Source organism: Pseudorasbora parva, chromosome 4, assembly GCF_024679245.1.
Source record: "Pseudorasbora parva isolate DD20220531a chromosome 4, ASM2467924v1, whole genome shotgun sequence".
NCBI lineage: Eukaryota > Metazoa > Chordata > Actinopteri > Cypriniformes > Gobionidae > Pseudorasbora > Pseudorasbora parva.
In genome coordinates this window covers 15391464-15407133 of record NC_090175.1, presented here as the reverse complement: position 1 = coordinate 15407133, position 15670 = coordinate 15391464, and the positions used below count along the sequence as shown (strand labels likewise).

At 39.0% G+C, this 15670-nt stretch overlaps 1 protein-coding gene across 3 annotated transcripts in view; it reads left to right on the top strand.

The window, feature by feature from the left end:
- bcl9 (BCL9 transcription coactivator) overlaps positions 1-15670 on the top strand; it is a 177673-nt gene that overhangs the window by 104011 nt on the left and 57992 nt on the right. For all 3 annotated transcript variants that reach the window (XM_067441017.1, XM_067441016.1, XM_067441015.1), the window contains exon 2: positions 1835-1989. The gene's annotated coding sequence lies outside the window, so the exon portion shown is untranslated. The remainder of the gene's footprint in view (positions 1-1834; positions 1990-15670) is intronic.

Genomic DNA, 15670 nt, shown 5'->3' with positions numbered 1-15670 from the left:
GTTGTGATTTATTGTTTTCCCTTTATCAATATAAATTCACAGTAAGACACGTAAGTTATAACTTTCTTGCAAATGCCATTATGGCTGGAGATGCTAAAGGAAGCTTGTTTTTCCCACCCCGCGGTTTTCCCACTCTTATACCTACTTTTAATCTCAACAAATCTCAACAACTCATTTAAAAGCATTTATTTCCGTGTGCACCATTTTTATGTTCCTCTTGTAAACTTCTTTGCTTCTCCAACTTTCCTCTGTTTTTTTTGTCCTCTTCAGAGAATCCACCAGGTTACAAGGAAGTTCGTGAGGCCGCCGCTGCGTGTTTTTACAGCTCTCCATTGTTACACCAAACCCCATTTACTTTTTTTTACAATGTTGCTAAAACCTTCGTTTTGAAACAGCATATCCAGCTAAACGCGATACGCAACTTGACTGCAGATATAAACGTCGTTTTGTTGTCTATTAGCTTCCTCTGTGTGCAGGTATCTGTGTTGGGTTACTAGAGAGATAGGCTAGTTAACTCTGCCCAGGCCTGCACTCAGCAGGGTGTATCACAAATGGACAAAAACATAAACAAGAACCAAGGTGTTTTGGGACTGCATATTATTCAGAAGATTGTCAAAATGTGTATGACCTCAGGAAATTTTGCTTTTGTGCTTGATAAGGTTGTCACAGTCAAGGAACTCACATACTCTGCATATTTGTGAGATTTATTCAAAAAGAAAGCCCATGTTTGCTGGGTGTGGTTTGCCAAGCATGAATATATAACCTTAGTTGCTTTATTTATAGGTGTTAACACCTCTGGTTACCCTGGTTTGAACTTAAGTGACTTTTAGTGCATTATGTATGAACTTCTAAAGTCTGGTTTCCTATATAGTGTTGTAAACTGGCTGAGACTTGACATAAGACCTCAATTAAGATATTGAAGAGAAATTATTAGGGTCATTTTTATAGCATAGCATACACATACCTAACAGCATACAGTCAGCAGTAATACATATGTTTTTGTTCTTGGTGGACTGACCTTTAGGATGCAGATAATGTAATTACTGTGTTTGGGAGCATAACCACTACTTTGGATGTTCGTTTATGAAATGCTCTACCACACTCAAAAGAAACATTACATTGTGCGAATGCAATGCATGTTTTCCTCTGATCTGAACCTTGAGTGTATCTTATAGACTAACCCATAGTAAACCTCGGGGGAATCTTCCCCATTCCTTTAACTAGTCAAGTGTGTTTAGAGAATGGAGTCCTTGTTGTACCTATCCACAAAGTGAGTCATGTAATTGCTGCCATAGGTTCGGTTTTGTCTAGAATTAGCATGTGGTGAAGTTCGGTAAAACGATTGGGGGGGGGGGGGGGTGTTCTTGTGTTTCTTGGATCTATTCTGGCAAGCGTTCTATTCGTTTTGGCTTCGGCTCATCACAGCATTCAGCAATAATGCCCGGTATTTGTCCCAGGTCGCTGTGCAGCAAGTGAAGCCCGACTCCAAACTTATTTAGGGGTTTCTGAAATATTGCGTAGTGTGATTGTTTGAGAAAAGCTTTGTTTTACTTTATTTAATCTTGGTTTCTTGCTGCCGAATAATGCAGAACTGCATTGGCATTTTTTGGAATTTTGCTTACAAAAATGGCTTCCTGGTTGTTGCCTTTATTCCTGCACTTTCCATGAAATCTCATCCTCACTTTTATGAGCTATACATAATCTTAGTGCAACCAGACATCCAAGACATTTTTTTCAAATAAGTAAATCGCACAACAGCCTCTACCCCCAACAGACATCTACCACTATCTTCGGATCTTCTGTGGTCTGACTCTGGCTTCTTTTTTCTCCACAGGTGTTCGGATAGAGTCTGTGATCTCCTGAGCGCACTGGTTTAATCTACAGGAGAAGAGGCGGGCACAAATTCAAACACTATTTACAGTGGAAATTATTTGCACACTCTTCAGATGAGGGAGAACAGGAGACTCTGAATCCTGAGGGGTGTTAAAGGTAAGATAACTAGTGCAATGCACATACATTCTTGTTTTACACAGATCTGAAATTTAGTAGGTTTAAATATTTAAGAACTCTCTGATTCTTGTATACTGCTGAGAAAGAATTACAATATTATTGGACATCATTAGATGATGGGAGACCCTGGTAATCTATTTGAGGAGTAAGACAGCCCAGTAGATTGATTTGAATGGGATTGATTGATTGTTTACATGTATTAATAGTTGAGTTTGCTAACGTATGTTGTTCCTATACTGTTCCTCATGCTTGATATTTGAATTTGTAATACGGACGTGATTGATATAGTAAATTGTGCATCTTGAGTAGAGGTTTGCTATTGCTTTAAAGGATCCCAAACTTACTTTCTTCTGATGAAATTTGAGCAATGTTGTGGCTGCTCCAAGCAGTTACAATAAATGGAAACAAAAATGTATTCAAAGTAGTTATGCACTATATTCCAGTTCTTATGAAGTTTTTGCATGGAACAAACTCAAATTTGAGTCCTCATTCACTGATAATTTCAAAATCTTTGAGTTTAAGTTGAGGATGTTGTGTATGAATTGTTTAGCCTGATTCCGTGAACCAGATAAATCAGTGCAAACCCATGCAACATATTCACTCAAGGAATAATATTGTTATTGAATGGCTTCAAGAGATTTGTGCTGTATTGTGCATTTGCATTCTTGATGAAGCTTAAAAATCCCAGTCTCAATTAGGCTAATTACAATTGCACAGTAGAAAATTACATGCACGTAGGTAAAATTTTTCCATATTGTTGCATATGGGTTTAAAATGACGAGTGAGTGAATGATTGCATTTTTTTTAAAAGGGTCGTGAAACCCTTAACCACATTTTCTGAGATTTTAACAGAATTATGTGCGTTGAACATCATGGAAGACAATGTTACCATCTGGTAATTCTGAATGTGGGAGACAGCTAGTTAATTTTAAAGCCTTTTTGCTCTATTTTCAACTTCCTGGTTCAAATTCATCTTCATGTCAACGTCATAGGTTGTGACGGTTACTTGTACTATAGTATGGCGATGACTCATCGCATTCTCATAATTATTCACGAGACTGCGTGTCTATATCCTATAAGAAGACGTGTTGCTTAATTCATGACAGTATGCATTTGACAGGCATTTTTCACTGACTGACGTAGCGGTGCTTCAAACAGTGAGATCGCATACAGTATTTGAGAGGTTATTAAGGTATCCAAAACAAGTGTTTTTTCCACTTTGTATGAATGTTTGCGTTGCCTACGTTCTCTTCAATAGATCCCGAGTCTTCACACAAACTAGAGATGCTCATTTCGGTTAATTTTCCTGACTGACAACCGCTGCTCATTAATTGATTATTAACCGTTAACTGATAAGATTATAATATTGAATTGTCTGTCTCCGCAGCGCACTCCTCGAGGCTCCGCGGATCCGCTGACTGCGTGCGCGTCGTCTGTTTGGGGAAGTGTACTAGATGCGCTCGCCGTTGTGCTGTTCTTAGAAACGACAGAGGGCGACTCAGAATAATTGTTCTATAAACCAATAGTAGCGAGAAGAACATACGTGACAATGTTTACTTTAGTAAACATGACCAAAACCACACTACGAAAAGCATTAAACAAACATTAAGGCTTCAGATGGCACTGATGCCCGGGGAATACAGAGAAGCGGCCAGAAGCGGCCAGCCTCTGGAAACGCATTTCATTTGCTTTCTTACACCAGTCAGAAGCTTGTACTACTGCTGGATTGTAATACCGCGTAGCTTATTTTGCACGTAACTTCTTCACCCTTTCCGTCTAAATAGTTGAATAGAAGCCACACCGTAGGCTTCTTTCCCATTGCTTCATTTTGTGAAATATGTCTCTGTCGGCACGTGTGGTTGTATGTGCCGACGCACCCCAAGAGTTAGCAAATACATTTTTTTAACCATGCAGTAAACAAACAAACAAATGCGTAAAAAAAACTTTAAACCGTTTAACTGATAATCGTTCAAAATTCTTACTATCGGTTAATGGTTAAACGTTCAATATTAGCATCCCTAACACAAACGCGATTCATCCGCACTGAGTGTAATCGCTCTTCACGGCTATTTAACCGAACAAACGGCTTATAAAACTGCACAAAATAAGCCTCAGAAGTTATATATTTTCAAAGCAGATAACAAATTGTGAAGGGCTGTGCATTAAATTGTGCATTGATTTATGGTTGTCACAGGATATATTTGTGTAATGGTGAGCTTACTAATCCATGTGTATATTGTGTTGCGTGTAACGTAATAGTCATTTGCAGCGTGCATTTGTGGGAAGCTTTGATGCTTTTAATGAGAGCGAATTAAAACTCTGAATCAGAAAAGGCCGTTGCTGTGCCATCTGCTGTCAGTCTCCTGTCACCTGCCTGCACTCCGCCACTAAACCACGCCCACTTTTATATAATTTTTCAAATCTGTGGAGAGAACTGACTGCTGCTGAAACAGGGGGTTTCATGACCCTTTAAATAGATTTAACTATTAGGGCTGCACGATAAATCACATTTTACATGAAAACATGTTTATCGCGATTTGGCTTATCGTGATTATCAAATCGGAAAGGCTGCGATTATCTTTTATGCACAGTTTGTCCGTGTAGGACGGCTCTGTGATCCTCGCAGCGCCGAGGAGCTTGTTTGTACTCGGTGGACAAATGGCTCCTTAGTTTCAAAATGATTTGGATACAAGGTGATCGCGTTGAAAATAAAGGCATTTGTCCAGCATTAGAAGCTCATTTGAAACACTGCCGCGGCTCATTTAAGAAAATGACAGCTCCGAAGAGACGCCGCTTTAGTTTGAGGTATTTCTAAGAATAATAAAGAAAGATGATGATCAGCACCTTATGCGTTACTACTGAAATGTAGATGTAATATATTTCCAAATGGAAGCCCATCTTATGCTGAATGACGCTTCATACTGTCGTCTGCCCTGGCTCTAACCTCGAGTGTTTTAGCCTGTTTGCTTTTTGCAAACCTTGTGAGCGCGCAAATCCAAACGCTGTGACCTCGCGCCAAATGTTTTTATTGGTTTATTAAGTACAAACAGGCGAGTTATGAAAAATTTAATGTGAGGGATTTGTTCACTTCACACAAAAAGATTTTGGAATGAGATGGCTAACTGTAGTAGCGTTTAGTCCACTGTCTATAATAGCCTAATTTAGAGAGATCACTTCTTCTTTTTTTAAACTCACAACCAACAACTTTGATCGGTTAACGTTGATACGGTCAACCATCGGTCAAACGGTCATCGGTTAACATCCCTAGCTCAGACCATATATATTTATGAACCAGAAAATTTACAGAGACTGTACATTGGTGTAGGAATCATCCACGTAGCAACATGTTAAAAAAACACACCCGACCATTGTGGTGTCAAGTTTTGCATAGGCAAGCATCACTCGGGTTTATATTTTATTTTTTATTTCTAATAAAACATTTGCTTTTAACGATGAACTTCACTGTAGATGAGTGGAATTTACCTGCTACGTTTGCATATGTCAGTTAAGTGAAAGGGAGTTTGTGATAGTTAATGGGAAACAATGATTTGATTGTTTCTTCTGATGAAATTTTACTGTCTTGCTCTTTCAATATCTGTCCCAGTCTCATATTTGGCTGATGTTCTCAGTATTCTGTATCACAGACTTGGCTGTAGTTGTGGTATGTCCAGAGGTGACTGATGCTAGCAACCTACTTTCTTTTGCTCAAAGATAACTTGAGGCATTTACAACTTTGATTTGGCTTGGCAACGCAATAATAAACAAATTATTCTCATATTGGTTTTTGAAACCCTGAGTACTCGGACATAATCAAAGCTTAGATGTGTAAGTGAAACTAGTTGTTGTATTTAAAATAGTGTTAAACCTATATATCGCCAAAGCTGATATATTGCTCTGCATTTGGTATTTTTTAAATATATTTATGGGCATTGGCCGAAGTGTTGGAAGCAGGACATTTATTTTGATAGCGTACACTGTAACAAGTTATTGTTGGTTTAACTTAAAATGTGTAATTTGGTTGCTTCAAAATTGTTCATTGAAACTAAATATTTCTGTTAATGCAAAGAAAGAGATTGGTTTAATCAACAGTAACTTAAAATGTTATCTGAGCAGCACTAATTATCCATGTTGATTTAATAAAAGACAAACATTGTGATAAGTCGCAAAATGTTTTTACAATGCACAGGACTTTTTTTAAAAGTGCTGAGAATGTCAGCGGCTGAGCTTCATTAGTTTACTGTCTCTAACGACCAATGCGAAAACTATTATAGTGTTTACTTTTCTATTGTTTGTAATAATAGGAAAATGCTCTAATACTTTCTCATCTACTGTCAGCATTTGGCAAATAATCTTTTACATAATTTTAAACAAATCTTAAAAAAAATGTAATAGACATTTGATTTTACAAACCTTGCAAACACTGGAAGTGTGAAGTGAAGCACTTGTGAAGTGTGCATTTGTAGCCTGCATTAAAGCACGTTTACAGCTTTGATGCAACTACATTTTTGCTTGCGACTAACTCTTTCCCTGGCAAACACAGAAATTTCTGTTATTTGTGAGAAAACACTTCCAGGCCAATAACGTAATTTTCTGTGTTTCCGTGTTTTCACTGTTAGATGCTAGGGGGCGCTATTACGCATCTTCTAAATGAGTACTGAAGCTCCTGATCAAAACACGCGAGTAAGATTCAGTGAAACGAGCGATCGCATGTAATCATATGCATATGAAAAATAACGTGATCATCGTCAATGAACAGCATATCATGAATCAAAACTGCCTAAAGTTAGTGAATGAAACGTGGACCCAGGACGAGCTACATGACTGTATAAACATTAGGAGTGTTGATGGCCTCTGATCTACTCCATCTGTGTTTGATCATCGCTCTGAATCTGATCTGAAACAGTCTTTCACAAATACGGGATTTTCTCAGCTTTCTGTTCAAAATGTTGCTTTTTTTAATGAAACCTATCCATATTCAAGTGTTGATAAAAAAGGAATGCATGAAGCTAGAATAAAACGTTTTTTTTGTTTAAAAGAAGAGGGTCAGCTCTTTATTTTGATATATTGCATGCTCAGATATTCATTAAACAAAATATTCTATGGGCTATTACATTTTTGTGAAAATTGTCAAAAAACCTTAGTGGTGGCTGGCAACTTTTTTTTTTTTTAATGCTGGCGGGGAAAGAGTTAAAATCAAAGAAGCTGCCAATATAGTGCCATATCAACACTACCAGTGAACTGGTTCATAATACAACACAATTGACAAGACAGCAGTAAAATGTGTCTAATGCTATGAGAGGGTGAAGAAGGATATACTCAAAACAGACTGCATCATCATTACCTGAGAGCTCACCTGTTACATTGCTGTTACATATACAATGTTATCACGATACTCAGAATTTCGCAAAATGTTTAAAATTACAATAATATCGTATTGAGGTACATGTATTGTTATAATATCATGGGTCAAACCCTAGTGTTTCTAGTCAATCCAAGAAAAGATATATCAATGTTATTTTCTGGCGGTGTTAAAGGGAGTTGTTTTACGATTTCACGTTTAGTTAGTTTGTAATGTTGCTGTTTGAGCATCGTAACTTCACAGATTTTTTTTTTTTGTATGCTAAAAGTTCAAAGAAAAGGGATACATTTTCTTTTAAAGAAATTGCGTTTTAAGGAGTACAGCAAACGACTGGTAGGGATTACAAATTCCTCCAGGGTTAGTGACATCTCCAACCCTGAAATGTACATAAACCCGGCCCTTGAGAACACGCAACAAAGGGGACGAGGCCATGCTGAGAAGAGGAAGAGATGTTGTGGTAGTGTTGCTGTCATGCTGTCAATCTACGCGAGTTCAATGCAGGATTTGCGAAAAAGCTTGTTCTGAAAGATGGAGCAGTTCCTACTTTAAAAGCAGAAGCTGTAGTTTATGGGCCACAACCTGTATGTTTTATTCTTTGTTGATTCCATAACTTGTTTCTATCGTTTTTTTATGTTGTAGCACTGCTGTTTGGCTCCACTAACATTAGCCAGTTAACAAATTATTAATTAATTAATTTATCCGACAAACGTATTTTTAATCCACCAGTGAACTTCGTATTGAAGGGTGTGTATTCTGAAATACATCTATATCTCAAAGCATTAATCAATATTTATCCTCTTATATTATAATGAATATTTAATGATTGTTTTCAGTTATGATATTACTTGATCAATAGAACCACTGATTGTTTATTTCTCCATATATTATTTCTAAAGTTTGCATTTGGTCTCTGAATAGTTACTTAGGGTCTGGCCCATGCAAGGAGCGGAGTAACAGTGATTACTTACTTAGCCTGGCTTACAGAGATGAAATGGATTTCTTTAATATAATATTAGCCTATGTTTTATTAATTTTTTCTTTTCTTTTACTGGAACACTAAATAATTATGATGAATTCTGTCTCTACCTCTTGTACTGAGAGAAAGCACGTTTATCTGTAGGGATGCACCGAATTTTCGGCCACAGAAGATGTTCGGCCGAAAATGGCCCAAAAGCGCATTTTCGAGAGACTTTAATATTCTCAATATCAATGTCTTGATTTTTAGTAAAGTTACACAGTCATAGCCATAAATGCAATGGTTGCTATTGGTTACAATTACTAATACTTGGCATAATTTCTGTGTTTCGGTTTTCGGCCTTGATTTTTTCGGTTTCGGCCAAGAATGTTTATTTCGGTGCATCCCTAGTTATCTGTATGTTACATTATGTGTTACAGATCAGTATTGAAGGATCAATGGAAATCCTAGGGAGAGGGACAGTATGTTGTTCTGAACAAGCTGTAGCCTGCTCCAGTCCTGGAAGGTCTCAATGTGTGGAAATTTACTATTTTCTCTTAGCCAATCAGAATCATTCAACCTGCACTAATGACGTAGCTAGACTTTGAAAAGAGCATAACTCTTGAGATATTGTATGTACAAAAAAGGTAGAGAGGGAGCGCGGCCTACGAACTCCTTGTGAGACTTGAAGCTGGCTTTTGCTGATGAAACGGCAAACTATTCTTCAATACATTTTTCTTTAATTGACCTTTTGCAAAGACCCTTGTTGCTATGTCTGACAACCCATGGCGCTCACACCACACACTTTCTCACATGGCACAGTCAAATTGTCATAAAAATCGAATTGCCACAAAAAAAAAGAAGAACATATACCATTTTGTGGCTCTTTAATGTGTTGTGCTCGTTGTAGTGCCTCAGTTAAAGCTACTTGTGAACCTATCATCTTTTCCTTCTAGTTCATTGATAAGCATCAAATTAACACGAAAAAACACTAAAAGAAATGTTGTTTCAACCGCAGAAAAACGTCAGTGGCACCGTTTTTCAAGTTCAAGTCCACCAACGTTAATCTACTAACTCTCCTGACTGCTTTGTCGGACAAAACAGTCAGATTGGGTGATGTGATTGATCAGATCGCCTGTCAATCAAACTTGCGGCAATAGGTGAATTGTACTCCTGACTCTTGGTCTTTAGTAGCCTGACAAGCCAGACCCACATCAAGATGTTTGGTCTGGAAACTCACCATAGACAGGGCTCAATCCGAGGGGCGGGATAAACGGTTGTCTTTCAAACTCCCTCTGCACGTGATAGGATAGCGCTACAACCAACCAGAGCAACGAAGGTGAAACAGAGCTTGTTGATAGATTAAACATTCGCCGTATCCGGTCGGCAAAACTCTGAACACATCTTCCCTTTTTAAGAATGACTTCAGTGCCGTTCTTTGTTCTTTTCTCAGAGAAAAGCTTAACTCCAAGTCATCCAGAGTCGCGGTCAAAGCTGATTCGTAAGACCGCCGTTCGCCAGTTTCTGTGTTTACTAGAAGCACGCAAACGCAACTCGGCCGTCGTCATTATGGCCCCGCCCACCAACTCCGTACAGGATGTGAACGGCTCGGCAAGAGTTAGGCGAATACAGCTCAGAAGGGTATTGAGAGTTGGGCAGATTAGATTTGCTGCAGCTAGGGTGCGTCTAGATTTCTAGGCTAGGTCTTTAGTCTTCACAACTAGTCTTGGGTCATAACCTGTTATCCCCTTGTGTAAGTGTTTGTTGGTGTTTGTGACCAATGTAAATTTTCTTTGATTTTATAAGCTTTTATAGTATTTAACAACATGCTTGTTTGGCTATGTTGCACACTAAACATGGCTCTGTGTAAACATGATTCTTTACTGTAGTTAAGTTAGTCTTCATAACGTGCTCTTAGTTCTGGTGACAGATATTTGGCGGTGCTCTAAAGTCAATAGCGAACACTATAGATCCGCAGTCTGTCATCAAATAATCCCTTTGAGGACTGTATCGTGTTTAGGGATGCTCATTGACCGTTTAACCATTAACTGATAGAATATTAATTTTGACAGATTAATACTATCACTTAAATTGTTTAAAGCTTTTTTAACACTTTTGCTGCATGGTTAAAAAAGAAGCTGTATTTGTTAACTCACAGGGCGCATCAACACATGCAGCCACCCATGCCAACCCAGACATATTTCGCAAAATGAAGCAATGGAAAAGAAGAAGCCTACTGTGTGGGAACGGAGTTACTTGCAAAATATGCTACGCGGTATTAAAATACAGCAGTAGTACAAGCTCCTGACTGGTGGAGGAAAGCAAATGAAAGGAGCTTCCCGAGGCTGGCCGATCAAGTGACGCGTTATATCTGTATTCCCCGGGCATCAGTGCCATCTGAAGTCTTGTTTAATGCTTTTCGTCGTTTTAAAGAACAGCACAACGCGAGCGCATCGAGTATTAACACTTCCCCAAACAGACGAGGCGTGCACGGTCAGCGGATCCGCAGAGACAGACAACAAGGATTAACAAGGATTTCTGCCGCGGAACTAACTGTCAACAGGCTGTGCTCCAGACTAACCCTCATCACTTTGACATCTTACTTTTTAACAATTAAAAACCAGTCAAGGTGTGGATTGCGGTAGGCCTGCTATTTTTATTTGACGGAAAAACTATTCTGGTTTTTCAAAGCCGTAAACAGATTCAGTGTATTTTCGTTTTGTCATCTCAATTTGGTAATTATTTTAGTGAAAATATTGAGTGTAGGCCTATTTATTTTATGCTTTTTATTTAAATTATTTTATTCAGTTTTTTCTGTTGTCAGAAATGCTGCAGGTGCGTAAAAATGTGATGATGTGTGAATCCAGGGTCTGTTGAGCTGTTCTGTATGTTCTGCTGTTTGCACAATAAAATAAACCTTTGAAAAAAGTGTTTTTAACAGGTCACAGACACTCGTCAATTGTATTTTTTATTTAATGTAAATTCATTATTATAATCTTATCAATTAACGGTTAATAATTGATTAATGAGCATCGGTTGTCGTTCGGGAAAACTAACCGAAATGAGCATCCCTAATCGTGTTAAAACGATTATATGAAATGCATGGATATTTTTTGTGTGTATGAACATAAATGGCAGTAGCATTTTCAAATAACAGCAAAGAGGTATGAGACAACAACAAAAAAAAAACCTAATAAAAGTCCAGTAACAGCTGTTCTTCCAAAGGTTCTGCTTGATCCTCTTCTCTGGATCTGATACGGGCACAAATTGATAAGGCAGTATTGAGGCCATTGTTTACAATACACCGGAGCACATGCGACTACACGTAAGCATAGATAGTCTATAGGTGTGTTCATGTCATGTTCAATTGACTTTAATTACGTGATTTTTCGAGAAGGGTCTGGCTGCAGACTTGCACACTCAGATTTGCACGCTCCGTCAACTGCACTTTCGCTGCAAGCGACGTCACTTGCAGTACCTTCTCTCCGCTGCCTACAACGTCACTTGCAATCATATAGACTGTGAAATCAACAATCAACAAAAATAACCCGGAAATACGTTTCCAGCCATTCGCATTGTATTGACACTTTTAAACACGTTAAAGTACTTGCGTGCTACAACGACATCGAAATGTCATCACATTCCCCCAATAACTAAAACCTAACTTATTTAAAAAACGAACACTTGAAATAAAATCCTGATTTAAAAACGACCTACAATGATAGAAACTAACTTTGGGGGAACATGTTTTAAGTGTAATTTGATTGTTTAGTCTGTCTTGCACCAACCACGGAGGGGCTGCTATACTAGGACTGCCCACCTGGGGTCAATCAAGGCGCGGAGGCTTCAGTTATTTACAGGAGTACTGCTGGCCTGGTCTATAAATAAACTTATGCAATTTGAGTTGTTGTAAATGTCAATTTTATTAACAATTTATTAAGTATACAAATACAATATTCAAATACTTATAATATATTAACAAAGTATATTTATTTATTTTGCGGTCGCAGATAGATATACATAATAAAGACCTTTTATTATGTATATCTATGATTGGGCAGTGGAGCACATGGCGTCGGTCGGAGACGCGACGCAGGGATGAATGCAGGGAGTCCAGCTGACTAAGCGTGCAAGTCTGCAGCCAGATCCTATTGGATTTTTCACTTGTAAAAAGCGTTCATGTCCTCGTAGAGCTCGTAAATGCAACTTGTAAGGTGGCAATTTTGTGAGAGCTCCTAATTGTACCATCTGACCAATGCAGATTCATTTAGTTGTTGATAGTGATGCCATAAAAATGCATAATTCCTAACCTGGATGCCAGCCGAACTTCGCCCCGCCCACGACATTTGAGCTCAGGCGGTTCGGTCTGGACTCGATCCATAGAGGAGTAATTATCCCCGAACAGAAACTGTTCGGACCAATGAAATCATCAGGGCGGGCTTTAGACGATGACGGACAGATGATCAACAGAAACGTAATCATGCACGTCATCAAAGGGGCTTGGATTATATTTGTTCGAATCCTAAATGGAGAGCTTGTTTGTATATGCATTCACCTTCACAATTTCTCTCTGAAATGATCATGTTGGGTAAGTACTCTGTGTATCGTTTAATTATTTTCTTTTTTTTACAACACCGGCAAAGATTGTTTATTCCAGCGTGCGTGCACACAGAGTTGCCAAGTTTTTACAGTATAAACCACCAACTACTAGCCCTAAAAAATAGCTTCTCGGGGGGTTCTCCGGAAAAAAATGGTGTTTGGGGGGTAAAATGTGTGTTATTTCAACAAGGTTGCCTGCTAAAATTCGCATTCATGGGTCTATATATCACATAATAGTCGCTTCAACAAACAAACATGGAAATGACCCGCGGAACAAAACACGGACTTGACAACACAGTGCAGTTGAGTTCTGTTGACATTTGACAACTAGCGTAATGCGTCACTTCGTTGCTCTGATTGGTTGTAAGGAAAATCAATCCATTCCTTACGGAGAATGCAACACAGCTTCTTGTCCAAGCCCTGGTCATTTTTAGACTTGACTATTGCAATGTGCTTCAGGCTGGACTTCCATCTTGTGCAATCAAACCACTGCAAATGATCCAGAACGCTGCGGCACGTCTTGTATTCAATGAGCCCAAAATGGCTCATGTCACACCTCTATTCATCTCTCTGCATTGGCTACCACTCGCTGCCCGGATCAAATTCAAAGCCCTGACTCTTGCTTATGGATCTTCCACAAGCTTAGCACCCGCATACTTCGACTCACTCCTACGAGTCTACACACCCACCAGAAGCCTTCGCTCAGCTAATGAGCGAAGGCTTGTGGTACCATCACAGAGAGGCATGAAATCCCTCTCTAGAACTTTTTCTTTCATTGTTCCTGGTTGGTGGAACGATCTTCCATCCTCCATACATACGACAGAATCACTCGCTTCATTCAAAAGACAGGTAAAAACTCATCTCTTCCATGAGCACTTAATCTTGCGTAACCCCCCCCCCCCCCCCCCCAAAAAAAAAAAAAAAAAAACCAAACCTCTTTCTTCTTCCCTTTTCTGGTTTTTGCTACTCTGAGCGGTATACAAATCTTGGTATTTGGGGCACTTTTTGTGTTTCTTTGCCTCCTCTTGACGGATCGCTTCCCGTCCTCCTGAGTTGTAAGTCGCTTTGGATAAAAGCATCTGCTAAATGCATAAATGTAAAATGTAAATGTAGGTCTATCCAATTGAGGTCTTTCCTGGTTCGGTTGAAACACGCCCCATAATGGAGCAGATCAGACTCCTTCTGACTAGAATTGAGTATGACCAGTCTGAGGACGTGAACATCTCCAAATGTAACGTCACGTTGTAATTATGACATGGTATGAATGCAGTATGTGCTCGTATTGGTAAGGGTCGTGACTTTTCCGGACAGTGTAGTCTAGGCGGTTAAAGAATCACAACGCCCTGGGTAAGCTAACCAATCTGAGCCCATTGCATATATATGAGGGAGGGGCTTCATTTACCCAGGAAACCATTAGAGTGTGTTTTGACGAGAATGGACTGAGAGGTGTACAATAAAAGTAAATAATTGAACACATGTTAGTCTGCACCCCATAAACACAATCAAGCCTTCGAAAAAGCTGATCAACCACCCCCAGTGTTGTTTGTGTTCTTTGGAACTATTAAAGTTTGTGTGCAAGTGAGTTGGGACCCTGGGAAGTTTCTCTGTGTACTGCCTCGGACACCTACACACAGAATGCAACCTGTAATCATTGCTACAGTCTTTGTGCAGATGGAATGGTCTTTAATTTGTTTTGAGCTGGATAGTTTCTTTGTATGTCTGAGACCTGTGAGGTTTATAGTGCTTGTTTGTCTGTGAATGGGTTTTGTATGAATTCTTTGCGACGACTTGCCAGTTTGCTTGCATGCTGTTTGATTAGTACCATCCCCTGTTTCAGGTCTGTGTATGTTAGTTTGTGGTTTGCATTTCCTTTGCAATTCATAATTAAAGGTGATTTTGATAAATGTACAGGAGTATTTTATAAACCCCACTGGCCACAGCGGATATCCTTCCCTTTAAAAGGAGCGGGTCATACTTTGCTTTATTGGTTTGTCTTGTTGCCAGGGCTACATCACTGAATTATGAGTGTCATTTATCACTGACAAACTTCTAAACCCCTGTTTTTTGAATGTTTATAATAGTTGCAGTTTAGGTGAATGTGATATAACATTGCATTCATTGGAATAGTTTTGACCGAAAACCCAAAAGCTTGTTTTGCATAAGTTGGAGGCAAACAAGTAAGTTACTTGTCCAATAAAGAGCTGGCTTGTCCTGTAGAAATAGGATTTGCATGTGTACATTTTCAGACTCAGTTTTTGCTTTTCATAGAGAGGTATTTACCTTTGAGAATATAGAGCATTAAACACTTATGATAATCTGTCCTTTAAAGGTCCCATGGCATGAAAGTTTTTTTTAAAGAAGTTTTTCAACATAAATATGAGATCCCCTAGCCTGAATATTGTCCCCAAGTGGCCACTTGGAGTTCTGGCTGTCTTTCTCTGCCTTTGGGAAAATGAGAGCCCAGATGAGCTGATCTTGAATTCTCCAGTTATGACGTCATCAGGAAATGTTTCCTCCCCTCAAAAACATATACTTCTTCAATGAAAATTAATAAAATGATGCTACCAGTGCTTAGGTTGCTTTTTCTCATATAGCGGTCGTTGAATTTAAAGTGAGCTTACGCGTTATGCGTAATGCTGCGCATGCGTATTGCAGACCGGGCTTCAGGGTGCTGCACGTGCTGTTGTTTACAGTCAGTGGCTGACAGGCTTGGAGGATCGGAGTGAAGTGGAGCGATAAAAATGAAC